The 14,035-nt window shown below is 37.3% G+C and overlaps 3 long non-coding RNA genes across 6 annotated transcripts; 1 reads left to right on the plus strand and 2 right to left on the minus strand.

Annotated features, from left to right (window-relative positions):
• The first annotated feature begins 209 nt into the window (after positions 1-209).
• Positions 210-3,192, plus strand: LOC113319050. Of its 2 annotated transcripts, XR_003345049.1 has the most exons (5): positions 210-887; positions 1,286-2,000; positions 2,083-2,148; positions 2,265-2,497; positions 2,602-3,192. It is a non-coding gene; the product is annotated as an uncharacterized LOC113319050 (long non-coding RNA). The 2 variants fall into 2 exon arrangements; XR_003345045.1 differs by having other exon boundaries at positions 1,286-2,148.
• On the minus strand, positions 3,167-6,665 carry LOC113319040. Of its 2 annotated transcripts, none has more exons than XR_003345040.1 (4): positions 5,013-6,665; positions 4,227-4,487; positions 4,062-4,134; positions 3,167-3,655 (listed from the first exon to the last, which is right to left on the minus strand). It is a non-coding gene; the product is annotated as an uncharacterized LOC113319040 (long non-coding RNA). The 2 variants fall into 2 exon arrangements; XR_003345042.1 differs by having other exon boundaries at positions 4,021-4,134.
• A 1,244-nt stretch (positions 6,666-7,909) lies between these two features.
• On the minus strand, positions 7,910-11,164 carry LOC113338569. Of its 2 annotated transcripts, XR_003354793.1 has the most exons (6): positions 11,040-11,164; positions 10,469-10,578; positions 10,211-10,390; positions 9,299-9,513; positions 9,155-9,227; positions 7,910-8,684 (listed from the first exon to the last, which is right to left on the minus strand). It is a non-coding gene; the product is annotated as an uncharacterized LOC113338569 (long non-coding RNA). The 2 variants fall into 2 exon arrangements; XR_003354792.1 differs by having other exon boundaries at positions 10,211-10,578.
• Between the last annotated feature and the right edge of the window lie 2,871 nt (positions 11,165-14,035).

Here is a 14,035-nt window from a genome sequence, read left to right on the forward strand (position 1 = left end):
TTTACCCAATTTTAGGACACCCCTTATAAATATAAGGATGTTGGCCTAATAAAATCATGGTCCCCAAAAAAAACCATGGTCCCTAAAAAATAGTTCTTTTTTAAAGAGGAGGCTAGAGCCGGGTCTAGCCCACCCATGGATTTTAGGATTTTACCTTAAGCCTAAAATCGTAGTTTTGGCATCACGAAAGGCAAAGAGATAAGATAAGTTTCTCAACCTAACGGCGGCTCACTTCTTAGTTTCACCGCCTCACCAAAATTAAGATTCTGATAAAGGAGGAAAAGAAAAGCTGTCAAGCATTTCCTAATAGCAGAGCCTTGCAATTTCTGTAAGCCTACCAGAGAAATCAGTTTTTGCAATTGCTGTTGTTGGTAATTTCTAATCCTGATTTGTTAAAATTGCATCATCTTATGATTCATTGTCAGTAGAAATGGGTAAATTAGATGCTGTTGTGATGTCGAATTGTTTAGTCACTGTAACAGTGTGATTTACTTAGGGTTTTATAATAGTTGTGATTTTGGGGGTTGTATGTATTTTTTAACCCTTCCACTGAAGAATACAAAAATACCTTAATCACCTAAGGATGATTTCTATGGGAACGCTATGATCAAATCCATCTGCAAACCAGATTCAGTCCTAATTTCCTAGAAACCCAGGGATGCAGTAAACCGGATAGAAATGGGGTTGGTCAGAAGACGGAATTCAAGTAGTCTTCTCCTGGGTTCTGAGAAGAAGATAATGGCGATGATTATAACCTTTGTGAATCAAATGGGTTATAGTACGCCATAAAATTCACATGCGGCTGCTTAACTGGATTGGAATCTCCAAAGGTCTGATTAAGGACAACTCCACATTGCTACCATGGCATCTGTGCAAGATTGATTCAGGTCAGTTGAATTTATCTAAAGCTAACTATCTGTTAATTCTTATTCCGTTCGAATAACGCTTCAGCTTGTTTAGTTCTGTCCGAAAGTACTTACTGTAGGTTTGTGAAGTAGCAGCTGTGCAGTACATTACGTTGTTTTCTAACAGCATATGCTGGGTACAATTGTAGTTAATCAAGTATTCCTCAGTTTCCATAGTTATGTTCTTTCGTTCAGTCTAGTTTTATTCATCATCTTCGTATTGCTTTTCTAGCTAGTTAGAACTGAGATTGAGTGTGAGATGAGAAACCAATTAAACATTTGTTTATCAAGTATACGGAAATTACTAAGAAATGTCTGGTCTTGCATATCTTGTTTCCGCTGGTTAAATCTTATGACTGACAGTATCGCTTCTTTTGCAGATTGTTCTAGTGGTGGTTGTCAATGTGGAGTTAATCGGACAAGTTTTTCACCTGCTCTTTATGATGCTGAGAGAATGCAAGTGGAGAACAAGGTGGTGAATACATGTAATTGAGCATTTGAAGACGTCGCTTATAATGCCGAACATATGCCAGGAGGAGAATTGAAATGAAATGCAAAAGAAGATTTCAAGACGTTGCTTATGACGCAGATATCTCAAAACCAATTTGTCTCGGTCTCAAGATGGCTCAAGAGATCAATGATCTCAACCAGATTTGGGGTTTAAAACGCAAGGACAGTTTCAAGATGGCTCAAGAAATCAATGTCTCAACCAGATTAGTTTTTACAAGCTATGGAAGATCAATGATCTCAACCGGATTAGTTTTTACAAGCTATGGAAAATCAATGATCTCAACCAGGTTTAAAAAGCAAGGAAAGGCTAATATACATTCACTAAAGAAGCCGATCAAAAAAAAAACATTCACTAAAGAATACAAAAAGGAGGATGCATTTATTGTTGAAGCTGGCATCCCTTTTACTTTTGATGTTTCAATTTTTAGTTGTAGAAGTGTATTCTGGAATAATAAAATGAATGTGTTTTTTTCTTCTGACGAAATCATTTTGGCACTTTTTCTGTTCATTTACTTATGAATGGTTGGATATATTGTGTTATCTACCTCTGAAGATACTCATTTGGGAGGAGACGACTTCAACAAGGTTGGTGCAGGCTTTCTTCATCATAAGTGTTATTAGTGTAAAATTATTGTGCAGGTTGTGTTTACTTAGTGTGAATTTCCAGTGGACAGAGAATTGTTGGTCGGCTTGCCGCCAGCTTTAAGAGAGACAAGGGTATCGATCTTGACCAGTAAGTACTCCTTTGTTCATCACAGCGGTCACACATCTGGTTGTTAGACTTTTGTAGTGGTTTGGTACATTGCAAGCGTGCTAACTCCTGTCTTCTCTTGGAAACAATTTTTCCAGACTGGAAGTACCAGTTGAGAACTCTTTGAAAGATGCAAAGCTCGGGTTCATGGACTTGGATGAGGTGATCCTTGTTGGTGGGTCCACACGTATCCCAGCTGTTCTGGAGCTTGTTAAATCATTAATGGTAAAGACCCAAGTGTTACACAGTAAATCCTGATGAAGTCTGGTAAAGACCCAAATGTTACCCAGTAAATCCTGATGAAGTTGTTGCTCTTGGTGCTGCAGTTCAGGTTAGTTTCAGCTTTTTCCTTATCGTAGTTTTTATAAAATCATGGTAGTGACAATGTAAATCCACAATGAATACTGGGTTGCTTAATTTATCTTTGAATTATAGGCTGGTGTGCTCTCTGGATGCACTAGTGATGTTTAGAAGAGTTGGGATTTTACAAGGAACTAAACTGGTGAAATGGCTCCTGGGATTGGTGATCATACACCTGCATCTTTCTCACAATCTACTGAGTATTGGTTGTTCTAGCCTGTGAGTTTCGCCTTCTGGTTATGATGGAAACTCAAGTCTACCGATGCGATTTTTTGCATCAGAATGTGCGTTCGGAACCAGTTGATGAGCTGTATTCAGGATATGCAGTTTGCTGGCCTGTCCTAATCTATAGCTGACGAACTCATTTTGGCATCTTTTCTGTTCATTTTACTTATAGAAGGGGTGGGTGTGGTTTGTATTTGAGGTTTTATCGGAGGCACTAGTGATGTTTAAAAGAGTCGGTTTTATATTGAGGAACCATAAACAAAGAGGTCCTCGGAGGGCTTTGTGGAACTTCAGTAGAACTGGTACATTGTGCAGGTACCAAATTCATCCTCCGGTTCTTTTAAGAACTCATAGAAATCCATGTGTTGGTTCATAGAATCAAGCAATGTCATTCAACAACTGAAAGCTCCAGTAATGCATTTTGAGTAAAATTTCGTTTAATCTCAAGTTTATTGAATCCAACATCTTCCTAAATTCCATAATGTTTCCATCATAAAATAATTTGGTTGAAAATGGATGTACACAAAACCAACTCTGTTAAAATAACGTAAATGCTAAACCAAAAAGAGAACGAGATAAGAAAATGAGGATCGTCGATGGAAAACGACAGTGGAGATTTGAACTTTGATGTTGAACAAGTATCTCGAGGCCTCTTTGCCACCAGATTCAGAGCAGGAAGCAAATAATCCCAAGTAAAGTTTTTACGCGATTCCGTGAAGCTGTTAGATTTCTAGTAGACATTGACTTTTGTGCCAAGATTCTCATTAACAAGCCACACATTACTATCCTTCACAGAAATAATGCTGTCGTGCAAGGAAGACAAACAGACTGAAGCCGAATCACTGGAAGAGAATGGAGTACAATCAGAGGATTCTTACGAAAGAGCATATCGTTTGGCGCATTCCTGAAAACAGAAACACTCAATTAATAAGATTTTATGTCCTATGTCCACACGTTAATCGCAATTCACAACCAATTGAAACTTCTTACTTAGTATGAAGTGATGCAGGTTACAAAACCTATTGGAAAAAAAATTCAGATCAAAGCAAAATGATAAAACACTGAAAACAATTTTTTTTTTTTACTCAGACAGATGAGAAGTTCTTTAAAAAAGAGTAAACAAGTACAAAATATGCATTGAATATTCATATAGGCATGATAGCGAAACACCATAAACTCGGTAACAAGTACAAAATATGAAGAGCATGTAAAACAGATACAAAAATCAGGTGGATTAAAGACTAAAAGAAGGTTGCAAAGAAGGCTTACATCTAAAATTATTGTAGTGGAAATTACTGGACCAGACCCACCTGAAACTGAGTAGACGTTGCCACTTTGAGAGAGTCCTTGTAATAGGCACCTTAATTCTGGAAGTTTGAACACCTGCATATAAGTAGATTCATCAAGATTGTGCGCCAATTGTAACACAGGACATATCGGCTTTCTGATATTTAAGATATATAAGCTATATTTACTTGATAGTTGATACAGAATGTAACTGTCAGGGTCAGGCCCATCTGAATGCACGGCAGCAAACAACTTGATCTTTGTTAGAATGGTTGCTACTCTTGTTGTCTCGAATCAACTTGGAAAACAACATCTGAACAAGCCACGCATCACCATCCTTCAGAAACATAATGCCATCACTCTAGGAGGACAAACTGACTGAAATCCAATCAGCGGAAGAGATGGTGTACAACTGAATCAATTTACAAAAAGCATAGTTTAGCGCATTCCTGAAAACAAAAATAGTCAATTATTAAGATCTGATGTCCTAATGTTTATGACTCATCCAGTGAAGTTTCTTATGAAGTAAGATGCCCGAAAAATAATACAAGATGCAGAATCTATTCGAATAAAATTTCAGACCAGAAGACGATGAATTGACAAATAAGAAGGGTGAGGAACACCAAAAACAGAACTGTTTGCACTAGAAATATGAGGAACACGTTCGAAAATTTACAGCTAGCATGGTTCATATCACCACCAATACATACCACAGCAAGACTATCATCTACAATGATAATGAACTAACTACAAGGGGGAACTTTCTCACACGACAAAAGTAGATGAATTACTTAGATGCAAGTTTTAAGTTGAGCAGAATATTAAGATAAACATGCTAACCAAACATCATTATATAACTCTGTAGCAAGTAAAATATATGAAGAGCATGATACAAAATTCAGGTGGATTAGAGATTAAATAAGGTCGCAAAGAAGGCTAAATGAATCTAATGGAAATTTCTTGACCAACCTTACCTGAAACTGAGTGGAAGCTCCCACTTTCGGATAGTCATTTTGCGCTAGGAACAGTTCGACCAACATTGATGAAAGCTAGAGGTAGGCGAAGACATTCTTTCATGACTACTTTGGTAACCTCAAATACATCTGGATGTCAAGTAGTGCTTCTTTCTGATTTAGACTTCAAGTTTCTTCCCAATCTAAATAGTCAAATTCGATCTTTCAAACTTCCATTATTACATACACACACACATTCTGATCTAGCAGTGAATACAACCTTCTTTTTTTTTACCGCTTGTTTTCCCTTCTAGCCACCACCGAAACTAAGTCATTATTCCAAAATGACCTCAGCAAAATGGCAATAGCAGAATGAGTGGCCCATGGATCTTTGTTACATTCCACCTTGCACCTTAATCTGACAGATTGAACACCTGCATATAAGTCGGTGTATCAAGATTGTGAGCCTGCTCTACACAGGAGATAGTGGCTTCTGGTATCTAAGAGATATAGGCTATCGTTACTTCCTGTACTGAAATTAAAACCATCAGAACTCGCTCTACAGAATGTGGCGGCCCATCTGATGCTTGCACCACTCCCCTCAAACCTCAAGTCAACTTGGTAAATAACATCTGAACAAGCAATGACAAAAGTCCAAGGATGCCAAGCAATATTTTATACACCTCTCTCCCAACCTCAAGGTTTTCTCCCATAGTTATTGGAGACTTAATATCTACATTTTTTTCGTATTCTTCAGTGGATGGGTTTCAACAACAAAGAAACCTCAAATCACATAATAATCTAAATATGCAGGTGAGTAATCCATTTCAACAGCATCAATTACAACTTTTAACTAGATCAGATTGTGAGCCTGCACTACATAGGAGATAGTGGTTTTCTGGTATCAAAGCGATGTAGGCTATATTTACTTGCTATACTGAAATTAAAACCATCATAACCCGCTCTTCCGAATGTGGCGGCACATCTGATCTTCGCTAGGATGCTTGCATTAGTCTTGTTAAACCTCGAATCGACTTGGTAAACAACATTTGAACAATCAATGACAAAAATCCAAGGATGCCAAGCAAATTCACAAGTAAACAATCTCGTGTCCGAAGTTGATAAACCCAAATCTGAATCCTTCCTAGTTCTTTTAAAAGTGTCATGTAAATTATTTGAGAGTAGACAATAAAGACATATTTATACATCTTTGACCCAACTTCAAGAATCTCTCCCGTAATTATTGGAGACTGAACTTCTACCTTCTTTTATTGTATTCTTTAGTGGATGGGTTTCATGTTTCAACAACAAAGAAACCTCAAATCACATCTATTACAAAACCACAGACAAACCAAACCATAATCATAACCAAACAATTGAACAGAGTAATCTAAATATTCAGGTGAGTAATCCATTTCAACAGCACCAATATCAATTTCTAATGATGGTATGCGAATCAAATCTCTGATAAGAGTAAATCAATGTGCGATCTAACAAATCAAAGTCTTCAAAATTAGGGCAAACCAAATCTTTCAGACACACTTACAGATCTGTGATTTCACAACATGGGTGTGATGAGATTGCTCCATGTATTGCTTCTCCTCCTCCTCTTCTTCAGCTGGAAATTTCTAGGGGAGTGAAGGAGGGAGGCGCAGACGGAAAATTAGGTTTCAGAAGTTTATTTCTTCGCATTTTATCTGTTGGACCCTGAGATGGGCTCGGATTTTGTCCAACAAATGAGTCTCCCTAGTCAACGAGGTCAAACACACGGACAGGCAAGGCAACTATGTGTCAGATTGTAGGGCAAACGTGTCAAACAGATTAAAAAGGCAGAGAGAGATTAAGTGACAATCTAGAAGGTGCTTCCTCACTCTTTCAGTTTCATCGCCTCACAAAAATTTTCAGATTGTAGGGAAAAATTGATGAAAATCACTTCCGGCCTCGCAAGCTTAGCAGAGAAATCAATCAGTAGTGTGTTGGTATTTCCTAATCCTGATTTGTTCAATTGCATCGTCTTATGATCCTGATTTGTTAAACTGCATCATCTTATGGTTAGAAATGGGTAAATTAGATGCTGAGATGGATTTCAAGTTCAGATGTTTAGATTGTGATGTCGAATTGTTTAGTCACTGTAATAGTGTGATTTACTTGTTGTGGTTTTATAATAGTTGTTGTGATTTGGGAGTTGCTATGTTCTTTTAACCCTTCCACTCAAGAATACAAAAACTGGATGCTGGGATGAGATTCAGAGTGTTGTTGCAAATGAACGAGGCAGGACGTCGCTTATGATGCTGAGATCTTGAATCCATCTGGACTCAGTTTCAAGATGGCTCAAGAAATCAATGATCTCAACCAGATTTGGGGTTTAAAAAGCAAGGACAGTCTCAAGATGGCTCAAAAAATCAATGATCTCAACCAGATTAGTTTTAAAATGCCTTGGAAAATCAACGATCTCTACCAGATTTGGGGTTTAAAAAGCAAGGAAAAGCTAAGGCTACATTCACTGAAGAATACAAAAAGGAGCATTCCTTTGAACATTTGGTTTTGCATTTTTTTTGAAGTGTAATTTGGTATGAATTATCTGAGATTATAAATTTTGTATGTTTCAATTTATAAGTGTAAAAGGGTGCTCTGGAGACTGGAATAATGAAATGAATGTGCATTTTTTCTCATGTTTGTCATCTGAGAACTACTGAAAAGAAAGATGTATAAACCTGAGACAAGGCTCCTGGTAGTGTAACAAGAAGAGGTTGTTGTGATTTGTGAGTTTTACCTTCTGGTTACAATGGAAACTCAGTTTTATATGAAGCTATTTTTCACAGAAACACCTGCATCAGGCTAATAGAATCAGATAACAAAGTTATTCAAAAGAACCTGAACACTCTAGTAATGGAATTGAAATGAATTCTCATCCAGTCCCAAAGTTCATTTGAACTAAGCTTTTTTTTCAAAATTATACAAGTTTTCCAATTTGGTATCGAAAACCGGATGAACAAAAAGCCAATTGCAACAAATGAGGCAAGACAAAATGAAAAAGATTAAAGCGAGAAAGAAAATTAAAAGAAAGCAAACAATAGCGCAAGGACAAACTAGAAATCATGAACACATCAAGGAGGATCCCTAATGGAGAGTGTCCAAACTGAATATCCATAACCCGAATAGAGAACTCAGTTCAGGGAGGAAAACTGTCTCCAGAAGAGCTGAGAGTTTTGATGTTGAAAGCCAGTATCTCGAGGCCTTTGTGCCATTAAAAACTCGTGCCACCAGAGTCAGTGCAGGAAATAAATAACCCCAAATGATTATGTGAAGCTTTCAAATTTCCGATGAGAAACTAATATCAAGCTTCTTCAACGGAAATGGTTGTCTGCCTGAATGACGAATGGACAAGGTTTTCTGCGCATTAGGTCTCCCATAGGACACAGAGCAAGGGAAGCACAATACCTCTTCTACAGATGTTAACTGTTGTACCAAGCAACATAACATGATTTTTCCAAAGAGATACTAATTCTTGATGAAACCCAGTGCTTCCAATTACCAGGATAAGGAGTTTTCGCTCCACTAAAAGTCGCTCTTTAAGAAGCCACATATTACCATCCTTCACAAACATAATGCTATTTCTCTAGGAAGACAAACTGACTGAAGCGGAATCATTGGTAGATATGGTGTGCAAAAGGGCATAACTTCCGTGTATGCCTGAAAATGAAAACAATCAGTTAACAAGATTTGATGCCCAAATGCTTATCACAACACCCGGTGAAATTTATTATAGAAATGAAGCGAGGAAATGATATAAGTTACAAAATCAACCAATTGAAACTTCTTCCTTAGTTAGCATGAACCAATACAAGTTACAAAACTTGTTAGAATAAAATTTCAGATCAAACGAAAATGAACCTATCTTAAAAGGTGATTTTAAATGATAAACACTGTAACATAACCGTTTGTACTAGAAAGATGAAAAAAACTTAAGAAAAGGAAACAAGTAGGCTGCGTTGAATATTCAAACAGGCATGCTAGCGGAACACCATTAGCTCTGTAACAAGTACAAAATATGAAGAGCATGTAAAACAGATACAAAATCATGTAGATTAGAGACTAAAGAAGGTTGCAAAGAAGGCTTAAAACTGAAATTATTGTAGTGGGAATTACTGGACAAGCCATACCTGAAACGGAGTAGACGTTGCCACTTTCAGAGAGTCCTTGTAATAGGCAGCTTAATTCTGGAAGTTTGAACACCTGCATATAAGTAGATTCGTCAAGATTGTGAGCCAATTGTAACACGGGAGATATAGGCTATATTTACTTACTATGCTGAAATTGAAACCCTCAGAACCTGCTCTACAGAATGTAACGAATTTTTGAGGCCCATCTGAAATGCGCCGCAGCAAACAACTCGATCTTCGCTAGAATGCCTGCATTACTTTTATTGAACCCCGAATCAACTTGGTAAACAACATCCGGACAATACACGCATCACCATCCTTCAGAAACATAATGCCAGCACTCTAGGAAGACAAACCGACTGAAATTCAATAATCGGTAGAGATGGTGAACAACTGAATCAATTTAAAAAAAAAAGAAGCATAGTTTAGCGCATTCATGAAAACAAAAGTAGTCAATTAATAAGATCTGATGTCCAAACGTTTATGACATATCCAGTGAAATTTTTCATAAAGTAAGATTCCCGGAAACAATACAAGATGCAAAATCTATTTGGATAAAATTTCAGACCATAAGACAATGAATTGATAAATAAGAAGTATGAGGAACACCAAAAACAAAATTGTTTGGATTAGAATAAGTTAGATCTTGGAAATAATACAAGATGCAAAATCTATTTGAATAACATTTCATACCAGAAGACAACGAATTGATAAATAAGAAGTATGAGGAACTCCAAAAACAAAATCGTTTGAATTAGAATAAGTTAGAAAATTTACAAGTAAGGTTCATATCACTACTAATACATAACACAATATGACTATCACTAAAAGGGGGAATTTTCCCACACGATAAAGATAGGCGAATTGATTACATGCAAGATTTAAGCTGCGCAGGATACTAAGATAGGCATGCTAACCAAACATCATTATAACTCTGTAACAAGTAATATATATGAAGAGCATGTAAACAGATACGAAATTCAGGAGGATCAGAGATCAAATAAGGTTGCAAAGAAGGCTAAATTAATCTAATGGAAATTTCTTGACCAGCCTTACCTGAAAATTAGTGGACACTGCCTCTTTCGGATAGTCTTTGCGCTAGGAACAGTTCGATCTACATTGATGAGAGCTAGAGGTAGGCGGAGACACTCTTTCATGACTTCTTTGGTAACCTCAGGTACATCTGGATGTCAAGTAGTGCTTCTTGCTGATTTAGACTTCAAGTTTCTTCCCAATCTAAATAGTCAAATTTGATCGTTTCAAACTTCCATTATCACATACATACACACATTCTGAAATTAAAACCATCAGAACCTGCTCTACAGAATGTGAAGGCCCATCTGAATGCGAAGCAGCAAAGTAGATCTTCGCTAGAATGCTTGCACTACTCTCGCCAAACCTCAAATCAACTTGGTACGCAACATCTGAACAATCAATGACAAAAATTCAAGGATGTGAAGCAAATTCAGAACTCAACAATCTCGTATCTGAAGTTAATAAACACAAATCTGACCCCTTCCTAGTTCTTTTAATAATGTCTTGTAAAGTACTTGAGATTAGACAATAAAGACATATTTATACACCTCACACCCAAATTCAAGATTTTCTCTCAGTTTTACTGGAGACCTAACATCTACAAAGGAGCCTCATATCATATGACAGCTATTACAAAACCACAGCCATACCAAACCATAATCATAACCAAACAATTGAACAGAATAATCTACATATTTTGACGAGTAATCCATTTCAACAGCATCAATATCAAGTTTTAATGATGCTATGCTAGTGAATTAAATTTCTGATAAGAGAGTAAACCAAGGTGCAATCTAACAAATCAAATTCTGCAAAATTAGGGCAAACCAAAACTTTCAGACACACTTACAAGCTGTGATTTGACAACATAGGTGTAAATGAAATGCTCCGTAATGCTTCTCCTCCTATTCTTCCTCTTCAGCTGGGAATTTTAGTGATTTCACATTATTTTTTTTTTCTTTTTTGGCATTCTATTGTTGGACCTTGGGATGGGCTCGGCTTTTGTCTAACAAATAGCCTCGTTAGTCAACGAAGTCAAACACACGTTTTCAAGGAAGATTTTTATTTTTTTTCAAAATTTGAAGGACAGTTCATATGCGCGGGGGCAGTACATAAGAATCAAACCTTGGTTAAGGGCTACATAAAACTCCACTGGCGTGGATAAAATCCTTTTGAACCTGTAATCGTCCTCCAAGAATATATCCAATGTGGATCAATCAAGTATGCAAATCCTTTTAAACCTGTAATCGTCCTCCAGTTTAGTCTTGAAGATCGCAGGATGTCGCTTATGATGCTGATATCTCGAACCTGATTGGTTCAAGAAATCAAAGATTTCCACCAAATTGGGGGCCTCAAAAGCTAAGCAATATGTGGTTTCAAAAGCCACGAAATCAATCATCTCTGGCTTCAAAACATAACATCAAAGAATTCAAGCAGTTTTGGATAAGTTTACCTGCCCGATTTAAGAGACCTCTCTTCCACGTTGAGAGACTAATTTTGCATCTTTCGACCACCTATTCCCAGTTTGTGGAGACCGTTTTTTGTCTCCTAATGGAAGCCCATGATAAATGGCAGGGAGAGAGTCGAAGGAGCAACCCAGCACGGCAGCAATGTCTTTAATATTATCAACCTCTCCTATGTCGAGGGAAACCAACGTTCTATATTTCTGACAGTCTTTTCGCTTTTGGTGTTGAGGATTTGCGGTGCGCTGTTTGTGTTGTAACGTTAGAGCCAGCATTATAAATATTGGAAGTCAACAAAGGTTTATCATAGCATGTGGGGGAAACTGACAGATAAACAAAGTCTTTGTACTTGCACGTAGCCTGCAAATGCATTGCTTGATACTGTTTTTCCACTCTTCTAGGAACTGCAAGAAGAATGAGACACCCCTTTTGACTACACAGGTCTTGTAAATCGTATTTTAAATAGCAATTTGTTCGCAGAATCAAATCGTATTTTCCACTATGCTTTGTTTGATTTATTTTCAGAGAATGTGTTACATATCTAAATCAACTGGATTATTATTTACATTTCCTAAAGGGTTATTGACAGCAGAAGCTAGCACATGTTGCAGAGGCAAACTGGGATGAGCACAGGTCCTAAGAAAAAACTGTAACCAGAGGAACGCTTAACCTTGGTATCATGCATCTATTCTATTCAGAGTTTCAGAAACAACACCCTAATTGAGCATTAAAAGAGTCTGAATCCATTAATAGCACCACAAATCAAAGAAATGCATAAAGCAGTGTAAGAGTATAAATCTATTCCTGCTTAATTTACAAGCAAAAGTATAGAACCCGAGATAAATGAGACTTTCATATCTTAACAATGTGGAGTGATTGCTGCTTTCATGGTTCCACATGTAATAATATGAGTCTCTGGATCTTATGATGAACAAGTTCGTCTTTGGAATGTGCCGGATTGAGTTCAATTCTGAGTGACACGGTAAGGGTAATGTCTTTGATTCAATCCCGTCGACAAAATTACTACTAGTCATCATGCTTTTCTTGTCTTGAACATTCTTACCATGATCGTATATAAGCATCTTTATTGATCTATTTGTCTTGTCTCGTGTATCATACGTTAACAGACATAATCGGCCATTAAATTCCATCAAATGAGCCTTAGCCTCACGTAAACCATCAAACAGGAAGAAAGTAGATGTTTCTATTGTTCTGAACTTTTCACTACAAACATTAAACTCGACAATAGTTTGGGTAAGGGAACCAGCATTCTCAAATTGATATTTGCTCGTAAATATATGGAACCATTCACACAAACAAAACTTACTACCGTGTCATCCGGTGATATAGATGGGATGCCATCAATCCGTCTCCAGGAATTCCTTCGTACAGTCAAGACCTCACAAACCAGACTATGACTTGAATTCCACAATGCGAGCACTTTGTATTCCTTTGTCCCGTTATCGTATCCAAATACATGCTTCATAAGTTTTTGCGATAGATATCCGACTTGTATGAATGATGTATTAATCCATGGTGTTGATTCTCTAGTACTGCTGTTATATACGCAAGTAGTGCCATTATTCTTGTCCATAAAACAAATCAACCCATCGAGAGTGCATATAAGATGTTGGTACCGAGAAGTTGGTTTACAAACTTCCCATAAACGGGAGTTTCTTAGTTGTACTCGTCCACCTTCTTCATTGGAGGAATAACTCCACTGAAAACAAACGAATATTGCGATTTGTATAATGTTCACAAACATGTAGAAGGGAGTAGGAACGCGTTGCTGCTGCTTTCGAATTGGAGAAGTGTAAATCAACGAAGAAATAATCTTTCAGAATTATTGATTGCCAATGCTTGCAAACACACTTGAACCAGAAGGGAGCCAATTGTCACTGGGAGCATATGGGAATCCCTCACCAGAAGGGAGCCAATTGCCATTGTCACTGAGAGCATATGGGAATCCCTCCAATCAGAAAGAACCAGAAAATTGTCAATTCCGACCCCTAATTACGGGGAGGAGACGGTGTACTCTAAAAATGACCGTGAGTTGGAGAATGACTGAATTGCATATATTACAAAGATCTCTAATATACTCCCAGCAACAACTGCACATATGCAGAATTTCCCGATTGCCGTCATAACGGAAGCAGTAGGTATCCAACATCAAATTAAACATGCACCTGGATCCAACTGCTTGAGTAAGTGTTAATTCTTCATTGCTGGCTAATAAATCCAGATTAGCCTGCGAATTTACTTTTGTATTCTTTAGTGTATGGGTTCTGATAACTAAGAAACCAGCTATTGTGAAACCAGAGCCAAACCATAACCATAACCAAACAACTGCACAGAATAATCTAACAACGAATAATATGAAAAA

The sequence above is a fragment of the Papaver somniferum genome, chromosome 1, assembly GCF_003573695.1.
Source record: "Papaver somniferum cultivar HN1 chromosome 1, ASM357369v1, whole genome shotgun sequence".
Taxonomy (NCBI): Eukaryota; Viridiplantae; Streptophyta; class Magnoliopsida; order Ranunculales; family Papaveraceae; genus Papaver; species Papaver somniferum.